The sequence below is a fragment of the Stegostoma tigrinum genome, chromosome 39, assembly GCF_030684315.1.
Source record: "Stegostoma tigrinum isolate sSteTig4 chromosome 39, sSteTig4.hap1, whole genome shotgun sequence".
Classification (NCBI taxonomy): Eukaryota; Metazoa; Chordata; class Chondrichthyes; order Orectolobiformes; family Stegostomatidae; genus Stegostoma; species Stegostoma tigrinum.
This window is the reverse complement of record NC_081392.1, coordinates 23,490,663-23,510,625: the sequence shown is the minus strand read 5'-3', so window position 1 is coordinate 23,510,625 and position 19,963 is coordinate 23,490,663. Positions and strand designations below refer to the sequence as shown.

The following is a 19,963-nucleotide window of genomic DNA, read 5'->3' as shown; positions in this document are numbered from 1 at the left end:
TAGCTTCTTTGGAGCAGAGAAAAGTGAGAGGGGGCATGATTGAGATGTGTAAAAATGATGAGGGACATGGACAGAAGAAAAGCACGAATCGATCCCCTTGATGGAGGGATCAGTGACTGGGAGCACGAACTAAAGTAAAGAACTGAAAGTATAGTAGGTGCAGAAATCCTCAGTAAACTTAGAAATTATTGAGATAGACACTTGAAATGCCAAAGAATTGGCAATGGGCCAGGTGCTGGAAAAGGGGTTAGAGCAGTTAGTCTGTTCGTGTTTTGACTGGGACAGACTCAATGCCTTGAAGGGTATCTTTTGTGGCTCTGGATATGTGGACCATGAATCCAGTCATGTCTGTGTGATCAGAAACTGGTTGAATGGTCAGGTCAGTGAGCAAGGGGTGGAGGTGACAGTGAACAAAAGCAATGAGTGGGTAAAGAGTGGGAAATACTCACTGGTAAAAGGGTTCATGTTGCAAAATTAGAGGGGATGATGGTGGAGAAGTAAAGAGATAAAACAAGTGTCCAGATGAAGTGTGACTAGGCAGTGAGCAACCCCGAATGCAAAGTGAAGACAATCAGTGAAAAAAAGAAAAGGACCAGATGAAAACCATTTAGACGGAGGCGAGAAGATTTTCTTCTTACCCGGAGAGTGGCGAGCATGTGAGATTCTTTGTAACAGGAGGCGGCTGAAACGAATGCACTCACTGTTTTCCAGGAGGAGTTACATATAGTTCTGAAGGTCGAAGGGATTGAAGGATATGGGGCTCCTGACCTGGGCGATCAGCCATAATCATATTGATGAGCGGAAGTTGTGTCGACTAATCGTGAATTTGAAGGCAGGAATCTGGAATTTGTGCAAAATAATGGATGGGTAAAGACTGCATGGCCCCATTAAGAGGTAAAGTGCTTTTCTTAGCTTCGGGATTTATACATAGAATAAAAAAAAGTCTGCATGTAGCTGAAGATGTACAGCCAGTTCTAAAACGGAAATGTGTATCAATTTAACTGTGTAATAGAAAACCTTGAGCTTGTTTTGATGTTTTGGCAACGAGCTGGGTCAGCCAATTAATTTAAACCAGTAGGGAGTGCTGTCCGTTTTAACCTTTCCATTATTGCTTCTGCAATCAGGCCTGATTATTGATTTTTTTCTTTGCCTATGTTGTCATTGAAGGTGAAGTGTGTTGTGAGGCACAGATCTGATAGTTTCATATTGGTGTCTTTATTGATGTTGTTTGTCTCCTTGATTGCCTGCCGACCTTATCCTCTTCTATCCTGGCGTCCTTGATGATATTAAGAAATTCCTGGGATGAGTGAATGGAGTGGGTAGTATAGCCGATAAAGTATTTTAATTTGTTGTAGCTCATTGGCAAGCCTACATGTTGGTGTGCCTGATAGTGAGACAATGGGTCTGAGAGGGACCCCCGGATTGTGTACCTTTGGGTGTCCGCAGAACCGGGATGTGTTGGATCTCTCTGGCTTCATTTTTGTTTTTGGTCGTCTGTCTTGTTGATGTCACCAAAGTTGTGTCATTTGTTCAGAGTAATTGTAATCCAATTCCCAAACCGTGATGCAGTCATATTACTGTTTAAAGAGGATATGCACATATTATTGATGAAAGATACTAACTCATGCAATATAGAATCTACACATAGATAATTAAGAAAGAAGGAAATAAGAGTGTTGTTTGGAACACCAAACTGTAGTGATGGCATTGGGATGACTTTAAGCAGGAAATCAGAGATGCATGTGGTAAAACATTATCTATCGTTGTGAGAGATGTTACTCTTCATACAGATATGGTGAATAAAAAATAGCCATGATACTGAGAAGGGGGAATTAGTATAGTGTGTACAGGATGGTTTTCTTGATGAGTAGTTTGTGGAACCAACGAGTGAAGAGGACATTTAGATTGGGGTATTTAAGCAATGAGAAATGAATAATCAACAATGTCTTCGTGAGAGACCATTTGGGGATGAATGACTGTAAAATGACAAAATTCTTCATGAGGTTGAAGATTAAGGCGATGATGATGTGAGGCATACTTTGGGTATAACGGATTGAGAAATGTTTCTCACATGACAGTGTTCCAACAATGGCAAACATTCAAAGAGGGAATTAGTGAATGACAAAAATTGTCATTCCTGTATGCTGCAAGAGAACAACGAAAAGAATGGCCGAACCATGGCTTACGTGACAGGTTGGAGTTAATGTTAGATGCAAAAAAAGAGGCGTCCAGATTGGCAAGAAAAAAATAGATTGAAGGATTAGAAACAGTTTAGAAGTCAGCAAAGGAGGACCAAGAGATTAAATATAAAGGGGAAGTAGAGTATGAGAGTAAACTTCCGGCACATAACAACTGACTGTAAAAACATTCTGAGTGTATATGAAGGGGAAAGGATTGGTGATAACTAATATAGGTCTATTCCAGTCAGAAACGGGGGAATTTATAAAGGCAAGCAAAGGAATGACTGACGAACTAAATTCATACTTTGTTTCTGTCTTCAGAAAATTATATACAAATAACATACCAGAAAATTTTGGAAAACACAGGACTTAGCAAAGCGGTCGGTTGGGGTGGGCGGGCGGGGATGGGGGGGGACGTGGGGGGGGGGGGTTGCAGTGCGGAATCTAAAGAAAATCTGTACTAGTAGGGAAACGATTTTAGAGAAATTAATGGGATCAAAAGCTGATACATCCCCAGTTGACTTAAAGAAGCGGCCTTCAAAATAATGGATGTATTGCTGGCTATCTTCTATGATCTCTTAGACACTTTGACAGTTCCTACAGACGACAGGGGAGTTAATGTAACCAAACGATTTAAAAGGGAAGAGAAAAACCCTATAATTATGGACCAATGAGTTTGAGATAAATCGTATGGAAGATGCTCAATTCCATTATCATGGATTTTGGAACACAGTACTGAGAATCCAATGGAAGAAGCAAACAGTCACCATAGATTTACAGAAGAGAAATCATTCTTGTCAAATCTGATGACTGCTTTTCAGGAAGTAGTGAGTAGAGTTGACCATGATGGACGAGTAGATGCGTTTATTTGGTTTTATGAAAGCTTTTGAAGAAGACATGCATTAGAGATTAATGTGTACAATTGAAATGCATGGGATTGGGGTGAGTGTATTGAGTTGATTATAAAACTGGTCAGCAATTGTCAACGAGGATTAAGAATAAATTTGCCTTTTGCCCAATGGCAGACAGTAACTTGTGGGGTGGAGCAGGGATCTGTTCTTGAACCCCAGCTATTCACATTGTATGTGACTGATTTAGATGAGGAAAGTAAATATAATTTTTCAAACCTTTTAAATGGCACAAAGCTGGGTGGAAGTGTGTGCCAGAAGGAGGGTGCATGCATGTTACAGTATGACTTGGAGAAGCTTCGTGAGTGGGCACATGAATATCGATTACATTATATTTGGAAAAATGTAAGCTTACGCATTTTGTAGCAATAAAAAAATCAGGCAGATTATTATCTGTATGGCACATGAGTATTCAACGAGACCAGAGAATCCTTGCGCACCATTTGCTGACAGTAAGTGCACAGATGCAGCAGGCAGTAAGGAAACAAATTATCTGTTATCTATCTTCAGAGAGTGAGGATCCGAATACAGGAACAAGAACGCTTTGCTGCAGTTACACAGGGCCTAAGTAAGTCCACACCTGTTATATTGTGTACAGTTTTGGCATGCCTATCTGAAGAAGAGAGACATTGCTTTCGACAGAGTTCAGCATGTGTTTACCAACCTGATTCCTGGGATGATAGGAATAACGTATGAAGTGAGATTGAGTCGGTTAAAATTGTATCCACCTGGGAATAGAAGAATGAGAGGATCTCATCAAAATCTCCAAATTCCGAACAGGACTGGACAGGTTAGATGCAGGAAAGATGGTCCAATGATGGGGAATTACAGAAAAGGGGTCACCGTTTAAGGACTTGGGGTAAATATTTTCAGACTGAGATGAGGAGAAACGTTGTCACCTAGACAGCACCTGAAAGTGCCTTTGTTTTTTCTTTCTCTCCATTTCAAAATAAATTAATCTCCATCTCTTGTTTTTGTAGTCTCTTCCTGATACCACACTTGCTTAAAACGGGCACATTTAGAAATAGCTTCCCAAGCAGATATCAGATGTCTCATTTCATTCAGTCAAATGTCTCAGCTTTTACTTAAATTTCTCATTTTTGAGCTTATACCTGAATGTCTATGAATAGCTTCAATATGACCGTACATATACATGTCTGCATCAGGAGCTGATATATGCCATTCAGACCCTCTCGCCTGCTGGGTCATTAAATAAAATCATATCTGAACTGAATGTAGCTTCAACTCCACAATGCTATCTATCATAATAACCTTTGATTATCTTGTTGATCTTCAATATGTTTAGCATTAATATAAAAAATCCTACCTCCTTCATCTTAGATAGCAGCCCACCGATGTTTATTTGTTAATTTGTTTGTGGGATGTGAATGTTGGTAGCTGGCCAGCATCTGTTGCCCATCCCTCAATGCCCTTGAGGGAGTGGTAGTGAGCTGGCTTCTTAAACTGCAGCGGTCCTAGTTTTATTATTCGGCCCACTATGTTGTTAGGGAGGGAATTCCAGAATTTGACACAACAACTGTGAAAGAATTGTGATATATTTCCAAGTCGGGATTATGAGCGATCAGCAGGGGGAATGGTAGTTGTTGGTTTTGCCTGTGTATCTGCTGCCCCAAAACCCATTGGTGTAACTGAAGGTCGGCGGTGGAGGGATTGGCTGTTTATGGGTGTAGTGCCAGTGATGTGGTTTGTATTGTCCTGGGTGGTTTCAAGCTTCTTGAGTCTTAATGGAGTTGCACCCGTCCAGGCAAGTGGAAAGTTATTTCATTACACTTTTATAGATGATGGACAGGCTTTAGGGAATCAGCAGGTGAGTTACTCACGGCAGTATTTCCTCGGTTTTGACTACACTTGTATTCACTGTGTGTATGTTGCAAGTCTAGTTGAGTTTCTGGTAAATGGGAACCCCCTGCATGTTAATAGTGTGGGATTCAGTGATGGTAACACCATTGAATGTCAAAGAATTGTGATTACATTCTGTTTTATTTGAGAATGTAATTGCTTGACATTTACACGAAGCAAATGATACTCGTCACTTGTTAGCTTAAGTCACGATATTGTCCAGCTTTTGGTGGGTTTGGACTTGTATTCCTTCACTGTGTCTCCGAAATCTCCACAAGGCAAGAATCATTTCGGGACACTCTTTTCCTTTGAAGAAAAAAAAGAAAAGTAACCCTTTAAAACATAGGATATAAATGCTGACTTGGTTAGTGGTTGGAACTGTCATCTAACTCCTGCATTAAGCCTGACTGACGGATTAAACACGAAAGACGTTTCCACTTGTGTGTGGGCACACACACACACACACAAAAGATACCAGTCACAAATGAATCGATTGTACAATTCAGAAATGAGTTCTTTGACTGCACATATAACAAATATTAAGTCCAGATGATAACATCTCTGGCTTGAGAAAAAGAGTTACTTTTCCCTTTCTGTGGACTGACGCAGAGAAGCCATGTAATATCAAGTGCATCTCTCTCTCAACGGTTGCTGAATATTTTAGTTGACTGAGTCTGGTCTTGTTTATTCAAAGAGTGCTGAGAATATGAAAGTCATTACAAGAAGTGATTGACATCTCAATGTTTTCTGAAGTTTCACATTTGCATGAAAATCTTAATTTACTGATATATCAGCACAGTCACACCAGAGGAAGACTCTTCATACTTCAGTGTGAGAACGGATTTATTTAGTTTTCCGACTTGGCATCATTCAGCTGTGAAATTTGAAATGATTTTATCACCAATAAATGCATTCATCTTGCGGCGAAATTCAAATATTCTACACTGGAAAGGTATATATTTTGTTCACCTTACCCGTTGAGTGCGTGTTCACATCTTTTTGTTCAGCTGTTAATCAGAAAGAGGACAGAAATATGCTAAGGGACCGTGCACTTTTATCAATGGATCCCATCATCTTGCATCCTAGCATATTCCTTCATATCTTTGTTTTATCAATATCATTGCTCAATGGCAGGGTTTCTTCCCAGCATTCGGGGCGGGAATGCATATGCTTGCCTGCGTGTGCGCGATCTGATGTGTTTTAAACATGCGCGGACTTGGAGGCAAAGGAAAGCTGGAGGAATTGGATGAGGAACAGGCGCGATAAGGGATTGAAAGGAGAAAATTGCAAATCGAGTGACTAATTATTGCACAAAGTGGGCAGAGAGGCTTTATCCAGTCTGAGAGTAGCCACCGTCACTGAATTGGAAAATACCGATCCCGGTTTTGTCGCAAATAGTGTGGAATTGCTGAATTCCTTTGTTTGCAGGGCCGGGATGGGCGCCGCCATGTTCATTGGGGGCAATGTTCTCTGAGCCGCGTGTGGGTCCCTCATCTTTATTCGGGGCCCACTGGAGGAACAGCGTGCGCATGTCGTCTTTTTGTTGGGAACAGGGCGAGGGTAAGGCGGGCAGGATTTACTAACAGCAACTTCAAACCACGAGAAAAGTTTGTTTTTTATTCTGTTCTGAATTTCTATCCTGGACTGATCGTGATAGATTTTGCAATCTTACAGATCGATGTCAGCAGAGGAATTTGGCAGACTTGAACTCAAACCAAACTGTGAAAGAGTAACTCGATTGATGAGGATCTGAATATGATCAGCATCTGAATCTGGTAACTTTCAGGTATGTACGTGTTGTGTGCCTGTGGGAAAAGATTTAAGATATCAGAAATTGGGATAATCTAACTGTGGTTAGATTACATTTGATTAGTTGTTTTCAGTTCACGGACGTGCTCTCAAGAACGATCTAACAGCTGTGGAGTGGATGTAGAACAGATTTCCCTGATTGATAAAATAACCTGTAGGTTTAGAATACAAGAAGGACCATATAAAAAAGCCAAAAAGTGTAGACCATTCAGTCCATGCCAACTCCTAGAGCAATCCAGTCAGTCCTATTCCCTTGTTTTCTCCCTGTATCTTTGCATATTTCTCTCAAGTGCTGGGTCAGTATTTTTTTAAAATCAATCAGGATCCAAATTTCTTTGCTGAGTAATTAATCTGTTTTGTTACCTTCAAATATCTGTGCATGTGCATCCTTGTGTCTTATGTTCCTCCTGCTCGCTTTCCAGGTAAACATTGGATTTGCCATTGGCCTGCATTGGCATTGAGCACTAATTGACCTTGGATCTAGCCGGGCTGAGGGAGGTGAAGGTGAGACAGGGCCAGAAGCAAAAAGAGATGCAAAATCGGAGTGTTGTGAGTCAGTAGATTTCAGTGGGGACCGAGTGCTGTGAGTTGCAGCCCGAGTTTCCCAGGAGTTACAGTGATTGGGGTGGTGTTTTTTTTAAATTGAACGTTTTCCTCAAGCATGGATTCCTTTTTGTAAACCATGCTGACTCTGCCTGGATCCGATCTGATCTGTACCACTCATAAACAAAACATTTCACTGTATTTCAGTACATGTGACAACAAATCAATCTATGCTTCCCTCTGTTTCTCCCTCTGTCTGTCTGTTTGTTGATCTCTCTCTGTGTCGGTCCTACACTGTTTATCTTCCGGGGATCTTTCTCTGTATCTCTCTTGAGGTCTCACCCTCGCTCTTTCTCTCTCTGTCCCTCTGTCTCCCTGGGGATTTCACTCTATGTCTGCCTGTCTCTCTCTGTCTTTCTCTCCCAGAGGATTTCATTTTCTGTCCGCCTGTGTCTCTCTATCACATTGGCTCTTACCCTGGGGATCTCATTTTCCATGTGCCTATGTCTTTCTATCTTTCTGCCTCTCTTCCTGGGAGTTTCATTCTGTCATCTTGTGCCTCTCTATCCCTCTGACTCTCTCCCGGAAGATTTCACTCTCTGTCTGCCTATTTCTTTCTATCCCTGTCTCTGGCCAATGGCCTGTGAACCCATCCCCACTCTTCCCCTCGCAACAGCCTGTGAACTCAGGCACAAACTGTCCCCTGAGCAACAGCAATGCAATCTCATTCCTATTTGTCCACTGAACAATGACCTGTGAACCCATCCCGACTCTGTTGCCCCAGCAAAGCACTTTGAACCCTTCTTGGTCTGTTCTGCTAGCAACAGCCTGTGAGCCCATCCGCTCTATATAGCCATAGCTTCGGCCTGTGAACCCATCCACACTTTGTTCCCCTGGCAATGGCCCGCTAACCCATCCCTACCCTGTTCCCTTAGCAAGAGCCTGTGAATGCACCCAATCTGTTCACCCAACAGTTACTTATGAGTCCATCTCCAAATTGGTCTTAAAGCAATAGCCTGTTAACCCATCACTACACTGCTGCCTGGGGAACAGCCTGTGAACACATTCCCACGCTGTTCCTGTTGCAATGGCCTGTAAAGACATCTAAATCCTGTTCCCCCAGCAACTGTCTGTGTACGCATACCCACTCTGTTCTCCTAGCAATGGCCTGTAAAACTGTCCTGGCACTTTTGCCCTATCAACGACAAATGAACACATCCTTACTATTTTTTTTTCCCCTAGCAAAAACCTGGTAACCCATTCCCACAATTCTTTTCATTGTGGTTACCTATGAACCCATCCTAAAGTTTTAACCCAAGCCGTGGGCTGTAAACATATTCTCACCCTGTCCTCCTCGCAGTGATGTGTGAGCCGACCTCCAATCTGTCCTCCTGGCAACTGCTTGAGAACCCATCCCCACTCTGTTTTTGTCGCCTTGGCCTGTGAACCAATCCTTAATAGTTCCCCGAGCAATGACCTGCCAGTCCATCCCCATACTCTTCTCACAGCAATTGCCTCTGAATTCATCATCACACTGCTCCCTTAGTAACGGTCTGTCAACATATCTCCACTGTTCTCCTAAAAACAGCCTTTGAGACATTCCTAGTTTTCCTAGCAACAGTTTGTGAACCCATCTATCCTCAGTTCTCTGAGCATTCGCCTGTGAAACCGTTCACATGCTTATCTCCTTGCAATGACATATTGATCCATGCTCACGCTGTCCCCCCAGCAGCAGCTTGTAATACATCCCCAATCTGTTCCCCCAGCAATAACCTGCGAACCCATCCCCTCTCTGTCCCCAGGCAAGATGCCCTTATCCATCCCCAATTTAATCTCACAGCAACTGCCTCGAACCACATCTCCCTTGTACCCCAAGCAACAACTTATGAATAATCCCCAAACTGCTGTCATGGCAACAGCATGTGAACCGATCCTTCTGCTCTTCTCTTCGTTCCAGTTTGTGAAGACATCCCCATTCTCTTCCCCGAGCAATGGCCTGTGAACTCATCCCTACTCTGTCTACGTAGCAACAGCCTGTGACCACATCCTCAATCTGTTCTCCCAGCAGTGACCTGCGAACCAACTGTTAATGTCTAGCCTTAAAACTGAACTGTGAACCCATCCTGACTCTTCTGCCCCAGGAATGCCCTGTTCCTTCAACAAGGCCTGTGAAAATATCTCCACTCTGTTTCCTCAGCAACTTCCTGTGAGCCCATCCCCAATCTGATCCCCTAGAAAAAGGTCTGTGAACCCTTTATTAACCTGTTCCCCCACCATAGACCTGTGACTCCATTCTTACTGTGTTACCCCAGCACTGACCTGTGAAACATCCGCACACTTCTCCAATAGCAAAAGCCCGTAAGCCCGTCCCCATTTTGTTAAGCCAGCAATGGCCTCTCAACACACCTCCACTGTTCTCCTACCAATGTCCTGTGAACCCATCTACACTCCCTTCTTGCAACAACTTATTAACACATGATGGAGAAAGAGACGGTGAAGGAGAGAGATGGGAGGGCAAAGAAAGACAAGAGAAGGGGATGGGGAGGGGGTACAGAGAGAGGGAAAGAGTGTGACAAGGGATTAGAGAGATGGTGAAAGATGGAGGGTAGAGAGAAGGGGGTTAGGGTTGATGTGGGCAGGGGCTGTAGACAGAATGGTGTGCACATTTGTTGGGGAGAGAGAGAAGATGCAGAGAGAGGGAAGGAGGGGTTTGGAGAGAGGGCTCAGAAAGAAGGTGATGGAGATAGAGACAGAGGGCCTGGGGAAGAGGGGGCCAGAGGATGCGGGGTAGTGGTTTGTAGAGACAGTGGGGTGGGGGCCGAGAGGGAGAGAGGGACAGAGGGGGAGACAGAGAGAGAGATACAGAGGGAGAGAAATACAGGCAGAGAGTGAGTGATACATAGAGTTTTGGCTAGCCACTCCTACTACCTCACTGACCAATCCCGACACTTCACCCACTCCTCCTTGACCTGTCCGTCTTCTCTCCCACCCGACCTGCTCCATTCGCTCCCTACCATCACCGCCGCCACCCCCTCCATTTATTTTAGAGCCTCCTTCCCCCTCCCGATTTCTGAATAAGGGTCTCGAACCGAAACAGCAGCTTTCCTGTTCCTCTGATGCTGCCCGGCCTGCTGTGTCCCTCCAGCTCCACACAGTGTTATCTCAGACTCCAGCATCAGCAGTTCCTACTGTCTCTGAGTGAGTTATCTTCAATGTTCAGTGAAGTGATGGAAGGGAAGTGGACAGGGGCCTCAAGCATCACATTCTCAACAATAAGCTGCTCACAGACACTCACTATCTTCTAATGTTCGCTGTCTTTGTCCATAGTCCCATTTTGCTTCTCGCATTAGATTTATCACCTTCCTTCCGCACTTTCTGGCAGGAAGGGGGCGTTCACCCACCATCCCATCAAACATGAGCTTTCCTGATGGTGGGCCAAGCTCCAGGGATGAGACAGTGCAAGAGAGAGAATGGGAGGGAGGAGAGAGATGGAGTGAGAGAGCAGGAGAGGTAGAGAGAGAGGGTGGAGACACAGGAGGAGGTGGGGGATAGAGAGAGAGAGAAGGATCTGCCTCTCGCTCCCGATTGCTCCCTTGTGTAGAGTGACACAATACCACCCTCTGCTGGCCTCCTCCCGCCACTGCACAGGGATTGTAAATGGTGAAAGCCAGCAGGGGTTCAGTCAGAGAGAGAGAGAGAGTAGCACACAGCAGCGGTAATGCACACAGGCACACATACACGCTCTCTCACACACTCACAATGTGCTGGTGTGGGGAGGATTGCAATTATACTGAGGCTGGTCAGAGTGAATATGCTCATGTTCAGAAATGTTTATTTTCTGTCTGCAATGTGGTGATGATTTGTCTTTTGGCAATTTTCCGAACATTATACACAATCATTGCAACTCTATTCAGGCACATCTGACTGAATCGTTTTGCCACGAGACATGGTGAATGTAATTGCATTTACTACAATTTGTAATGTTTTGACCTACTTTCGTAGATCCTATTTGGGGAAAATAATTCAAAAGTGGAGGGGTGAGGCCAGCAGTGTGTTAATTTTTCATTCTGCTGATATCTCAGGGACAACACCGAGAGATAAAAAAACTGCTGAGTCTCCAAAGACATTGTTTGAAGAAGGAAACAACTGTGTAACCTGAGAGACTCAAGCTTCCTCCACAATTATTTGCCGCTTGTGTAGTGGCCACCAGAGGGTGACATTGTATCACTTTAAACACAACAGGGACACATCGATAACAAAATGTGGGGCTGGATAAACACAACAGGCCAAGCAGCATTTTAGGAGCACAAAAGCTGACGTTTCAGGCCTAGATCCCTCATCAGAAAAATCAGGAAGAAAGAGACTCCGAGCTTTTTATTCATCACTTTTTAATTCATACATTCAAATTTCTGTCCAGTAGGTCCCTCTGCAGCCAGGGATAGAGACAGAGACACACATATGGCACTCATCAATATGGTAATTGTATCACTTTCACCGTAAGAGGGACGGGCAAAGTGAAATAAGGGAAGGGTGAGAACCCCATTTCAGCGGACTCACTCCCAAAACAACAGAGCCCACTGCACAGACACAGGCACAGAGACACACACTAATACTCATACTCTGATACACTAGCTCACACACACAGCTACAAACACACAACTAGTTCGACAGAGATAGACACACAGACAGAGACACACATTTATACAGAAACACAGGCACATAGAGACACACACACACTAATACACACTCAGATTCACTAGGTCACACACACAGCTACAAACACACAGATAGTTTGACAGGGATACACACGTTTATACACAGACATATACATACAGACACACACATATACACTTAGACACAGAGACACACACACATACAGACACAGACATGGAGACGCACAGATACATTTATTCACACACATGTACACGCAGACCCAGACATACAAAGACAGAAATACACAGATAGACACAGCCACACATAAACACAGAAACACACTTCACAAACACACAGACACAAAGAAACAAAATGACACATACAGATTTCATGTGCAGTAACTGACACCGGCCTGAGATTAACCATGTTTAAGACAGCTTTTGTCAAACAGGTAATTCCCAGCTTTTACGAATGAATGCAGTAATATCCCTTGGCTACTGTCTGGGAGAAGGTGAATGTGTTCAAGAAACGCATGATTAATTGTGCAATGTACATACATCCAATGGTGCAACAGATCCGTGTCATCACTTGATGTCCATCTGTGAAACTGATCGATGTTCATTCTCAGAAAGTCATTAAAAGTAAACTCACAAATTGCACTGTAAAGTTCAATCCTACTCACATCTTGTGTTTGTGTGAAAATATGGTGTTCCCCGGCTGCAGAAAACTGTTCCCTTGCGTGTGTGTGTGTGTGTGTGTGTGTGTGTGTGTGTGTGTGTGTGTGTGTGTGAAGGAGTGCAAGAGACAGAGAGTGGCTGTTAAAGGGGGGAGGGGAGGGACAAACAGGAACCATTGGACAGAACTTTTGAGTTGTTGCTTTCTCTCATGCCACCTCACACTCTGCTTTAATCTCACAAAGAAGCCTCTTACTCCACTCTGTGGCTGAGGGAGGTGAATTTCAGGTAGAGAGAGCTGGGAACTGACTAGACAAACTGGGATCTGGGAGGACAGAAGAGCTTGAGGTACAGACCTGGGGGTTTACAAACCAAGTCATGTCAGCCATGCTTCCTGTTGCCATGCGGATGGAGCCAGGAGAGGTGTGTGTGCACACACGTGTGTACTGCTGGAAACTCAATGCCAGCTTTGAACCTTTACCACCCCCTCCTTGAAGCAGCTTGAGGCTGAAGCAAACCGTAGCAGAAGGGTCTGCCTCTCATGGGACAGAGGGGAGTGTGAGAAACCATTGAGAGAGACAGACAGAGAGAGAGAACTGGGACCCACAGCAATGGTGAGCAACACTTCTTCAGATTCTGTCTTTCCTGTCTCTGATTTTTCTCTCTCTCACTCACTGTCTGTTACTCTCTCTCTCTTCTCACTTTGTGTCCCTGTCACCATCTCTTAAAGTCTCTCTAGTTGTCTCTTTCTTCGTCTTTCTCTCTCCGTTTCTCTTTCTCATACCTCTGTCTCTGTCCCACACAGCCATCTCTTGTATCACTTTATTTCATGCCCCCTCTCCCTGACATGTAACATCTCATTTTTGTCACCTTCCCCTCACCCCTTTTTCTCCCTCCATCTTTCTCCCTGTCTTATCCCTCAGTCTTTCTCTGTCTCTTTTTTTCTCTGCCTGCATCACTGCCTCCCAGTTTCGCCGATCTCTTTACACCTATTCACCACACCTCCACCCCGAGAGGTGTCCCCCCCCATTCTGTCCTGCACTGTTTCTCTCCCTGGGATCTTTCACTCTCTTCCATGCGTTTCTGTCACACTCTACCCTTCTCTCTCTCTCTCCCTGGGAGTTTCACTCTCTGACTGCCTGTGTATCCCTATCCCTCTGTCACTCTCTCTGGGGTCAGATTTGGATTCAGTGCCAGAGTCACGGGGAGGGGCTGAATAGTTCTTGCAGGGGGATTGAACCTCTCTCCCTTGTCTTTCCCCTTCCTCGGTCTGTCTGCCTCACCCTCACAGTACTGCACCCCATTCCCAAACCTTGTGCCCGCAAACAATCTCACCCCCTCAGATATTGCATTCCCCCACCTGCAAAACATTGTTTCCTCAAATATTTTGTTTGCCCATTTCAGTTTCCCCAGCTCAATTTATCAACACCCCACTTTATGTCCCATCAAATTTGACCCCCTCCCACAAATGGTTGCCCACTTTTCGACATTCCCCACCCTGAGTTTTACCCCACAAATATGTTGCCCCCCGCAAGACAGAGACAGAATGAGATGAACAGACAGGTAGGAAGAGAAACAGAGGAATGGATAAAGGGGGACAGAAAGACCAGAGAGAGATGGAAGGAGAGACAAGAGAGGAACGGTGACAGAAAGAGTGTGAAACCCAGGAGACGTAGAGAAAGAGGACAGACTGAGATAGAGTAAGACATAGAAAAAGAGATAGAGAGCAGGGATAGAGACAGAGGGAGTAGAGAGCAAAAGAAACAAGTGAGAGGGACAGCAAGACAAAACCCAAGGAAAGGAGCAGAGAGAGAACAATAAAACCACGAGGTGAGACAGAGAAGAGAGAGAGAGAACGTTCAGAACAAGGAAAAGGGCAGAGAGGTGGGAGTGTGGGATAAATCCGGAATAGAGAGAGAAGGGCTGACAGAGACAGAGAAATCCCAGGGAGAAAACGAGAAAAGACAGATATAGAGAGAAATCGAAGGAGAGGAGAGCAAATAGATGCCATGGAGAGTGAGTGATGGAGAGACAGAAAGGGATGGTCACAGATAGAATGACCATCAGGCAGGAACAGCAAGATGCCGTTGGGCAAAGAGAAAGGTGTGGAGAGAGGTGGGCTGGGAAGTTCGAAAATAGGACAGGCTGAACATTAACAGTTCCTGCAAAAGCTGGGGAAAGGGGTGAGAGAGTTGGGGGAGGGGTCTGAGGAGGTCGGGTGATGGTGAACGGGGAGATGTGAAGGACGTGCGGGAGACAGAGATTTATAGAAAGCTGTGGGAGGTAAAGGAAGCTGAGCGTGTGGAGGGAGACAGTGCAATCTGTGGGATCAGACTGTGCAGCAGCCCCACATCGTACCGAGTTTCAGCTCCCAAATCACATCTCCTCGGGGGCAGGGTGTGGAATCAGAGAGAAATGAAACTTGAATATTTTTTAAAATAAATCAATGGCTCAGCAAGATCCCACTTCCGGTTGGACTTCACAACCTGACATCTTCCCACTCCCCCAGCAGAGCCACTGACGTTAAACTGAGAGAACGGCGAACAGGAAGGTGTCTCAAACTGCCTCAGGCCTGTCCCAGTGTTTCTGTTTGAGGGGAGGGGGCGGGAGAAATGTTTACTCCAGAGGTGGGACTCACACCCCAGCCCCACTCCCTGACTCTGTTTCTCTCCCTCTGTCTGTGCCCAAGCTTCAGTCTCTCTGAAATCCCCCAGGGAGAGAGAGGGGGGGAAATTGATCCCATTAAAGCCAATATGTTTTGAAACAAAAATAAAGAGGATCAAAACAAGGTCCCATCACTAACTGACTTCCAAAATCTCCCCAATTTCTCAGCACTTTCCCCTCATTTTAAATCCAGAGAATGGGAACAGATTTCATCTGGATTCGAGGGACAAATGCTTTCTGACTGCCCCCAGGGTTTAATTTCTGAGAGGCTGGGCAATGACTCAGTGGTAGGAGTGACCCCACAGGGCCTGTGTCTCTCCCTCCCTCCGTGTTTAACCTGCCCCCTCCAGCTGGTTCTCTGACATTATGGGGTGGGGGGGCGTGTTGAGAAACAAAACCAATGCCCCCCCCCCCGCCAACCCGGTCCACTCCCATTCACCAGGCTCAGCCCCCGTGTCCATTCTGTCTGGGATTGGTGCTGTTTCTACATTAAATATTATTGTGGATCTTCCACTGGTTCAGTCACCTCTCGCTCTCACTTTACTTTCCACCCCTCCCCGTTTCTCCTTCTCTATCTGTCCCTCTCAATGTCTCCATCTCTGTTGAGCTTTCTCTTGCCTCACTCTCTCCCTATTCCCTCTCTATTTGATAGTAATGCCTCATTTGCCACGTGTTCCCATCTGCCCGCTGTGTCTGGGAGACATTCGCAATGTCACTGTCACATTTTGGAGGGTGAGGGGTGATGAGAGGTGGTGGGGAGGGGTGTGTCTGACCTAGGCAGGGAAAGGAGGGATTATACATCCCACCCACTATCAGACTGTCAGGAAACTCAGCCTGGTCCCCACAGGCAGTCTGAGGGAGACATGTAGCCAAAGAGGGTACACAGCCAAATCCCACAGGCTGCAAAGTGAAAAAAATGGGCCTCCCCGCCCGCAAACACTGAACTCTCCCATTTCAACTTGGAGCTGGGCTCGGATTGAACATGGGAGCGAACCCCTCACCACCACCTCCCTAGATCCTGTACCTAGCCCTGCTAAACATGCCCACCTTTTCTTCCTGTTTCAGCTGTGATAACAAAGTGTGGAGCTGGATGAATACAGCAGGCCAAGCAGCATCTTAGGAGCACAAACGCTGCCGTTTCATGTCTCGTCCCTTTTCTGATGAAGGGCTTAGGCCTGAAATGTCAGCTTTTATGCTCCTAAGATGCTGCTAGGCCTGATGTGCTCATCCACCTCTACACTTTGTTATCTCGGATTCTCCAGCATCTGCAGTTCCCATATTCTCTGTTTCGGCTGCATTCCTTTTCCCTCCAACACTCCCATCTTCACCCCAACCTCACCTCACACTCCCCACTGTGCAGGATCCCACGAACAGCAGTATGTGAAAATGGCCACACGTTGATGGGGGAGCTTAACTCATCCTGAACACTGGCGTAGAGGGAGTGGGGTTGGGACATCAGACCCTGCAGTTTCTGCCCCTTTCTAATGCTGAGCCCCTCCCCTGTTCCAGAGCCTGCACTGAACCCCCCCCCCCGACTCCCTCATGCCCACCTCTCCCAGAGATCAGAATAAGGTCCCAGTCAATGGGAACAATTCCCTCCACTCACCCCCAACCCTCATGGACAGGCTGAGGGGGGCAAAAAGTGGGATTGGGACATGGGGCAGTGAGGGGCAAAAAGTGGGATCCTACTCTTCCTTTCCCACAACGTGGCATCCCCATCCGACCCACCCACCTCCCCATTAAAATGATAATAAGTTCCAGCAGAGTTTCTCCCAGATATTCCAAGATGAAATGCAGGAAAGAAAACAGTTTAATGCATGGACATGAGTATCCAGCTCACCCCTCCCCTCTCCTCTCCTATTGCCTTCAACTCGCCAATTCACTTCATTCGAGTGGCACCTGCAGCTTCCATTTATTGCTTGCTGCCTCATGGTCGGATCTGAAACACAGAAATGACTTACAAAGCTTCACATCCGGTTAGGATTCCTGATCTACCCCAGCCCTCCCCTTTTCCCAACCCCATACACAACACCCAGAAGGGGCTAAAGTTGGAGAGAAAAAACAACTGCACAGCAAGATCCCAACACAGTCTCACTGCTTTCAAATAGAAACACGTGAAAAACCCAGCTTTTGTGCTCCTAAGATGATGCTTTGCCTGCTGTGTTCACCCAGCACAACACTTTGTTACACTATTCCGTAATCATCCGAATGTTTAACCAACGACCATTTAAACGCCTTGAAAGTTGGAGAGTCTACTACTGTTGCAGGCAGGTCATTCCACGCCCTGACTACTCTCGGAGTAAAAAACCTACCTCGAACATCTGTCCTATATCCATCACCCCTCAATTTAAAGCAATGTCCCCACGTGCTAGCCATCACCATCCAAGGAAAAAGGCTCTCACTGTCCACCCTATCTAATTCTCTGATCATCTTGTATGTCTCTATTAGGTCACCTCCTCACCTTCTTCCTCTCTCAGAGGAGGAGATGAAATAAAATTTTGAAAGTCGAGTTAGAAATGGCTGCATGTAGTGCAGGTCAGGGAGAGACTGGGGCAGAAGAGAGTGAGAAAGAGAGTTTGATTCCGAGAGCCACACAGACAGTAGGAAAATCCCGAGAGATCCTCAGCAAATATCTCCAATTTCTTTCCATTCCTGTTTCCTGGAGCATCTGCAGTCAGGCTCTTAGGTGCTATTATGAGACCAATGTTAAATATTTTCAAACTGCACTGACAGAACTAACAGGGCTTTAAAAAGGTTTCAAAGAACAAGGAATGGTCAAGCTTTGCTGCCCTCGAATTAACATCTCAATTACCAGGAAAATCCAACAAAAGACTCCAGTCCTCGGAATTACCATCTCTATCACACAGAGGCCTCCCTAATGAGCAGACTGAGGGACATTGCAATGTGTCAAGAGGTGGAGTCTGCAAACCATTCACTGGGAAATGTGACAGATTTACCCTGACACACCGTGTAGCGAGCAGCTCTCCCTGTTTGGTTGAGATTGTGCGTGTGTATGTGTGTTTATTAATGTTTTAAACCTCTGGTTTATTACCTGTTTATGATTTGTTTGGTAGTTGGATGTTGCTATGATGTTTTGTTATGCCGTGGAGGGGGTTAGTGCAGATAAGCCTGGCCCCTTGTTGTGTAATTTTGCTGCAAAATGCTCTAGCTCCCCTTTCAACTAATCTTTTCTCTTTTATCCCAGGAATTTCTGGTTGGTTTGGAAAGCTACAATGTGAAGTTCCAAAATGTCTGGGGCCAGGAAAGCTTTGAAAAAGAACAACTTACAGAGGGATTAAGTGATAACACAATGTAGAGCTGGATGAATACAGCAGGCCAAGCAGCATCAGAGGAGCAGGAAAGCTGACGTTTTGGGCCTAGACTCTTCTTCAGAAATGGGGGAGGGGGAAGGGGGATCTGAAATAAATAGTGGGGTGGGGGAGATGGAAAGAGGATGGATAGAGAAGATAGGTGGAGAGGAGACAGACCGGTCAAAGAGGTGGGGATGGAGCCAGTAAAGGTGTGTAGGTGGGGAGGTAGGGAGAGGATAGGTCAGTCCAGGGAGGACAGACAGGTCAAGGAGGTGGGATGAGGTTAGTAGGTAGGAGATGGGGGTAGGGCTTGAGGTGGGAGGAGGGGATAGGTGGAAAGACAGGTTAGGGAGTTGAGAATGATCTGGGCTGGTTTTGGGATGCGGTGGGGGAGGGGAGATTTTGAATCTTGTGAAGTCCACATTGATACAATTGGGCTGCAGGGTTCCCAGGCGGAATATGAGTTGCTGTTCCTGCAACCTTCGGATGGCATCGTTGTGGCACTGCAGGAGGCCCAGGATGGACATGTTCTCTGTGGAATGCGAGGGGGAGTTGAAATGGTTCGCGACTGGGAGGTGCAGTTGTTTGGTGTGAACCGAGCGGAGGTGTTCTGCAAAGCGGTCCCCAAGCCTCCGCTTGTTTTCCCCGATGCAGAGGAGGCCACAATGGGTACAGCGGATGCAGTATACCACATTGGCACACGTGCAGGTGAACATCTGGTGATGTGGAGAGACTTCTTGGGGCCTGGAATGGGGGAGAGGGAAGATGTGTTCTGGCAGGTTAGCACTTCCTGCGGTTGCAGGGAAAAGTGCCGGGTGTGGTGGGGCTGGAGGGGAGTGTGGAGCATACAAGGGAGTCACAGAGAGAGTGGTCCCTCGGAAGGCAGATAAGGGTGGGGAGGGAAAAATGTCTTTGGTGGTGGGGTCGGATGGCAGAAGTGTTGGAGGATGATGCGTTGGATCCAGAGGTTGGTGGGGTGGTACGTAAGGATGAGGGGGCCTCTCTTTTGGTGGTTATTATGGGGACGGGGTGTGAGGGATGAGTTGTGGTAAATGCGAGAGATACGGTCGAGGGCATTCTCAACTACTGTGGCGGGGGAGCTTGCTGTCCTTGAAAAACTAGGACATCTGAGGTGTATGGGAGTGGAATGCCTCATCCTGGGAGCAGATGTGGCGGAGGTGAAGGAATTGGGAATAGGGTGCGGCATTTTTGCAGGAAGGTGGGTGGGAGGAGGTTATTCTAGGTAGCTGTAGGAGTCGGCGGACTTGAAATGGATATCGGTTTCTAGTTGGTTGCCCGAGATGGAGACTGAGAGGTCCAGAAAGGAGAGAAAGGTATTAGAGATGGTGCAGGTGAACTTA

The 19,963-nt window shown here is 45.9% G+C and overlaps 1 long non-coding RNA gene across 1 annotated transcript; it reads right to left on the bottom strand.

Annotated features, from left to right (window-relative positions):
- Window positions 1-5,070: 5,070 nt before the first annotated feature.
- LOC132206617 (uncharacterized) lies at window positions 5,071-6,392 on the bottom strand. The gene is made up of 2 exons (XR_009443055.1): window positions 5,923-6,392; window positions 5,071-5,254 (listed from the first exon to the last, which is right to left on the bottom strand). It is a non-coding gene; the product is annotated as an uncharacterized LOC132206617 (long non-coding RNA).
- Between the last annotated feature and the right edge of the window lie 13,571 nt (window positions 6,393-19,963).